Here is a 6,000-nt window from a genome sequence, read left to right on the forward strand (position 1 = left end):
TGAGATACTTCCTAGAGGATTCTTCAACCTGCATCTGCAAATATGCTTGCGCTAGGTCAATTTTTGTAAAACGCTTCCCTCCGGATAGTGAGGCGAAGATATCTTCTATCCTTGGAAGAGGATATTGTACTGTGTGAAGGACTGGGTTCACTGTCACCTTGAAGTCCCCACAGATGCGAACCTTCCTTGGCTCCTCAGACATATTGTTTGACGTTTTCTTCATGACAGAAATGATGGGTGTCGCCCACTCACTCCAGTCTACCTTAGATAACACGCCTGCATTCTCCAGATTCTCCAGCTCTGCCTCGACGGCAGGGCGAATTGCATATGGTACCGGTCTTGCTTTGAAAAACTTGGGAATTGCATTCTCCTCTATTTTTATCGAGGCGGTTACGCCTTTAAGAGTGCCCAGTTCTTGTTGAAATACCTCTTTGGCGTCAGCTATGATTGTTGACAATCGTCCAGGAGTGACGTCGTCATCCTTTTTACCAGCCACCATCAGTGCCTGAATGGAGTGCCAGTCTAAACTTATCTTTCTGATCCATTCACGTCCCAATAACGGTGGTCCACCATCTTGCAGAATGTAGAGATACAATTTCCGTATTTTCTTGCCGTTGTATTCGACAGGCACCCTTATTTTTCCTCTGGGGTATACCTTTTGCCCCGTATACGTCCTCAAGACAATGGATGTCTCTCTCAAGGGTATGTGTGAGAATAGCCGCTCGTAGTCTCGTCGATTCATGACGGTTAGAGCTGATCCTGTATCCAATTCCATTTTGACTTGAGACCCTGCTATCGTGAGGGTGACCCAAATGATTCGGTGATCCTCTTTTGCGGTTACGTTGTGAAGTTTGAGACAGCTTAGTCTCTTGTTCCCGGATTCACTATCGCTCATCTGGTCTTCGGAACTACTGTCCGTCATCTTTTGTACTTTCCTGTACGGTTCCTTAGCAGCCTTTTTATTGTCGATGGTCTTCTTCTCAGACCTGCAAACTCGTGCAATGTGTCCCATCTTTCCGCATTGCCTGCATATTTTGTCCTTGGACCAGCAGTCCTTCTGGTCATGGTTTGTTCTGCCGCAGCGATAACATTTTGCAAATCCCCGTGTCATTTCGTGGGTGCCGTATTCCTGTGGCTTTTGTTGTATTTCCGCAGCTCCCCTTGCTGCTGCTTCGTACGATACTGCCACGCTGAAAGCCTTATCTAGCGTCAGCTCTTTCTCTGAGAGTAACCTCTTCTGGGTTCCTTCACTCAGGAGTCCACAGACAAATTTGTCCCGTAAGGTATCTGCCAGTCCTGCTCCGAACTGGCAGTGCTTTGATAGCTTGCGTAGTTCCGTAAGGTAATCAGCATTGCTCTCATTTTTATGCTGATTTCTCCTGTGGAATTTAAATCTTTCCGCTATCAGCAGCGGAGTCGGATTTTGGTGTTCCTGTAGGATAGCAACAATTTCGTTAAAACTTTTCGCCTTCGGTTTGGCTGGAGTAATCAGGTCCCGCAATAGGCCGTACGTTCTTGCACCCATTAAATTTAGCAATACCGATGCCTTTTTCCCCTCGGCTATTTCGTTTGCCTCGCAATATACCTCGACTCTTTCCACATACGTGTTCCAGTCTTCTATTGCATTATCGAAGGCAGTGATGTCGCCAGTCTTTGGCATCTTGAAAATCTAAGATGGCGTCTCCCGCGCTTTTCCTTCATCCCCGATGGATCAAAATGGCGCCTCCCGCGCTTTTCCTTCTTCCCCGCCGAGTTAAGATGGTGCCTCCCATGCTTTCCCGCCGCTGCCACTGCTGTCAACGCCGCTCTCTGCGGTATTTTTATTTTTAACCGTTCCCGTCGTGGAGCGGACTCTCTGGGACACTTCCCTCCCTCTTCTTAGGTCCGAACGCTGCCCGGCTGCGAAACACCCTCTCTCTCTCTTTGCTTCCCGACTCGCTGCCCGGCCCCGTTGCAGAGCCACCCGATCGAGCTCTAGCCCGCCGCAGCCCAGGAAGGATCAGTGCACTACCTGCCACCAGCCCGATTAGCTGGGAAACCACAGACTGGGGAACTAAGCCTGGCTCTTGACAGTCTCCCCTGCAAGTTTTCAATCCGCTGATTTGGAGGGCAGTTGCCCACGGTCGACGCCCGTTTCTCGAGTTTCTTTGGATTTTTTTTTTCTTTTCTGGCTTCGACCTTCAATAACGTCATCTGAGGTGCTGGTAAGTTCGTTTCTTACTCGTCGCCAGTATTAAATCCGTGTGTTAATGGAGACACGGAATGCAGGAGTTGGTTTAACAAGTCTTTACTGAATGGAGACAATCTGGAAACTGAAACTACAGAAGCCTGCCAGGGCCTTTTATACAGGGATGGTCACTGCCGGTACTGCAGTCTGAGACCAGTTATTCCCTTAAAGGGACATACACAACAGTGTCAAACATTGAAACCTTTATTTTCAAAACTTTACTTTCTTGGACTGACTTGTGTGCACCTTTGGAAGTGAGTTGCAGTGAATGGTGAGACATAACGGAGCCACTGCAATGGTGATCAGTGTGAAAGGAATGCCTTGGACATTGTAGGGATGCTTTATGGTGTTGCTGTGGGGTGCTGCCTGTAAGGGGTTTTAGATCGCAGAGGTGTCTCTCTCTAGAGGCCTCTCTCTCTTGCACAGTAAAACCTTGAGTGGTTTGACCGACTCGCCCCTTAGATTCTGTACTCTGGACTTTGGGGCAGGAACTACAATGTAGAGAAAACTCTTATAGACCAAGTTTGATGAAACGAAATGAAATTTTATTGCATACTTGCTGAAGTGCCCGGCGGTGCCGAGGGTCTTTTGAGGGCATGTTGTTGTTGGAAGAGAGAGAGAGAGCGCGACTGTGGGGGGGGAGAGAGAGAGAGCGCGACTGGGGGCGGGGAGAGAGAGAGAGCGTGACTGGGGGGGAAGAGAGAGAGCGACTGGGGGGGGAAGAGAGAGAGCGACTGGGGGGGTGGAAGAGAGAGAGCGACTGGGGGGGAAGAGAGAGAGCGACTGGGGGGAAGAGAGCGAGCGACTGGGGGGAAGAGAGAGAGCGACTGGGGGGAAGAGAGAGAGTGACTGGGGGGAAGAGAGAGCGACTTGGGGGAAGAGAGAGAGCGACTGGGGGGAAGAGAGAGAGCGACTGGGGGGAAGCGAGAGAGCGACTGGGGGGAAGAGAGAGAGCGACTGGGGGGAAGAGAGAGAGCGACTGGGGGGGGAAGAGAGAGGGCGACTGGGGGGGGGAAGAGAGAGAGCGGCTGGGGGGGAAGAGAGAGAGCGACTGGGGGGGAAGAGAGAGAGCGACTGGGGGGGAAGAGAGAGTACGACTGGGGGGGAACTTGGCCCGATGGACCCCTGCGAAGGAAGGAAGAAGGTAAGCTCTCCCTCCCTGTCCCACCCCCTCACTCTTTCCCTCCCTGTCCAACCCCCTCACTCTTTCCCTCCCTGTCCCCCTCCCTCACCCTCTCCCTCCCTCCCCCATCTCTCCCTGCTTTACTCTCCCTCCCCCTCTCCTCACGCTCTCCCTCCCTCACCCTCTCTCTCGCTCCTCCTGTCTCTCCCTGCTTTACTCTCTCTCCCTCCCTCCCCCCCCTCTCCCTCCCCTACCCCCACCCCCGCTCTCTCCTCTCCCCCCACCCTCTCTCTCTCCCCTCCCCCCACCCTCTCTCCCCTCCCCCCACCCTCTCTCCCCTCCCACCACCCTCTCTCCCCTCCCCCCACCCTCTCTCTCTCCCCTCCCCCCACCCTCTCTCTCTCCCCTCCCCTCACCCTCTCTCTCTCCCCTCCCCCCACCCTCTCTCTCTCCCCTCCCCCCACCCTCTCTCTCTCCCCTCCCCCCACCCTCTCTCTCTCTCTCCCCTCCCCCCACCCCCTCTCTCTCTCCCCTCCCCCACCCCCTCTCTCTCTCTCCCCTCCCCCCACCCTCTCTCTCTCCCCTCCCCCCACCCTCTCTCTCTCCCCTCCCCCCACCCTCTCTCTCTCCCCTCCCCCTCTCTCTCCCCTCCCCCTCTCTCTCCCCTCCCCCACCCTCTCTCTCTTCCCTCTCCCTCCTTGACCCTCTCCCTCCCTGCCCCTCTCCCTCCCTGCCCCTCTCCCTCTCCTCCCTCCCTATTTCTCTGTCTCTCTGACGTCTGTTCCCCTCTGTCGCTCTCAGTTTTTCTTCTGCCGTGGTGCCCGATTTGCTACCCCAGGCCCCGCCGTCCGCCCGCTTTCCAGGGCAAGGTAAGAGCCGGGCTCCGGCCCCACACCACCAGGGATCAGCACCCGAGGAACCCGCCCGCCGCCCAACGTGAACGAAGACCCTCCTTACCTGTCATGGAGTTGAAGTCTCCGAATGCGGCGTGCGCCGGGCCTCTTCCCCCGCGCATTCAGGAGGCGCGGGGAAGAGAGAGAGAGAGAGACAGACTGTGGGGGGGGGGGCGGCGACTTAGACGCCACCGCGCACCTGCTCCGCGGAGCTCCGTGCCGCCACCACCGCACCAGCCTTTACTAAGATGGCGGCGGTAGCGGCGCTCGGCTGAGGCCCGCCCCTCCAGCCTTCACAAAGATGGCGACGATCGGGGGCCGCTTGTTGACTGGGGCCGGGAGGTGCCTAGCTCGGGCGTGGGTGCGGAGGAGAGGCCGAGGCTTCGAGGCCTACCTGGAAAAACGGGGAAAGGTAGGAAAATTAATGAGATTAGATAAGTTAATTACTTTCTAAATCTTTTTTTTTTAAAACAATATGTGTTTTAAAAGCAACGTTTTTTTGAAAGACGCAGAAAGCGGGAAAAAGAAAGGAAAAGTTTGGAATCAAGATGGCGGCGACTCACCTTGGTTCAGAACGATAAGGCCCGCCCACACACGCACCGATTGGTCGACTGTCAGGTCACCAAAGCGTAGGATTGGTCAATCGTCCCGTCACTCAACCGTAGGAGGGCCCGGCCGCACGCGCCAGCAACCCGGCGTACGATTGGTCGAGCTCGAGGTCACTCTGTCGCTAATGAGCGGATAATGAGATGCTAATGAGCGGAATGTTGAAGGTTTTTGGGATACCGCGGGCGCAATTTTAGCCCGGCCGAAACGTAAATACGCTTAAAACCGTCTCGGAAGCGTAAGCTTTCTTTGGAGGTAACGCGCGCGTAGGTACGCCCTGTAACTTTCGAGTGCATACCCGCAACACACACGCGATGACAGACAGATAGACAGATAGACAGAATGACAGAAGTACCGATTTATATATATAGATGGTAACACAAATCAAATGCAAGCAAATAAGAGAGTACATGGGAGGGAAAAACACAAAGAAATCATAATGACACAATACTACCTAAGGCAAATACAGGCATATTATACTCTACAAAATTCATCATGAAATAGGGAAACACACGGAACATCGAGGGATAACAACTCATGTTAATTATACCCTTAAATATCCACCCCCTTAAACCTATCTAGATCTGATTATGGAGGGCCAGAAACATGCTCACCAATCCAACTAGGAAGTGCAGGGTTTTGAAACCGGTCTGCGTTTGATCCTTTCAGGCGTCCCGTCTCCACGTGGATCATGGAGCCCCAGCGAGCTGTGCCTCACCTCTCTCCTGAGGTGGGGGTCGGGGGCGGCTGCTCGACCTCGGCTTCTTCTGTCGTTTTTTTCTTGTCTCTTCACCCGAGCCTGGAGATGGCCTCTCGTTTTGTCAACGGCCCGGGGTTGGTCGATGATCTCCCGATGTTTTACCCCGGGGCGGGACGCCAGCTCGAACGACCTTCTTGATGGCGGCTTGGTCTTCTTCTTCCTCTCCGATGATGGAGAGAAGTCACGCTGATCTTCTCCCAAAGCAGCTCCTCTTTACCCAGCTCAAAAGCTGGACAGGCCTGCAAGCTGGAAAGCTGAAGATAACCCAATTCCTACCCGTGTGTTCTCTCAATTATACTTCTTTCCAGACGCTCTTATCTCGCGCCAAATCAGGTTAGTCTTTGTATAACTTTTGGCGGGCTTGTTGCACAACGGGGTAGTTATTATATTT

This window comes from Somniosus microcephalus, chromosome 5 (assembly GCF_052327205.1).
Source record: "Somniosus microcephalus isolate GS21.2 chromosome 5, FLI_Smic_1.0, whole genome shotgun sequence".
Taxonomy (NCBI): Eukaryota; Metazoa; Chordata; class Chondrichthyes; order Squaliformes; family Somniosidae; genus Somniosus; species Somniosus microcephalus.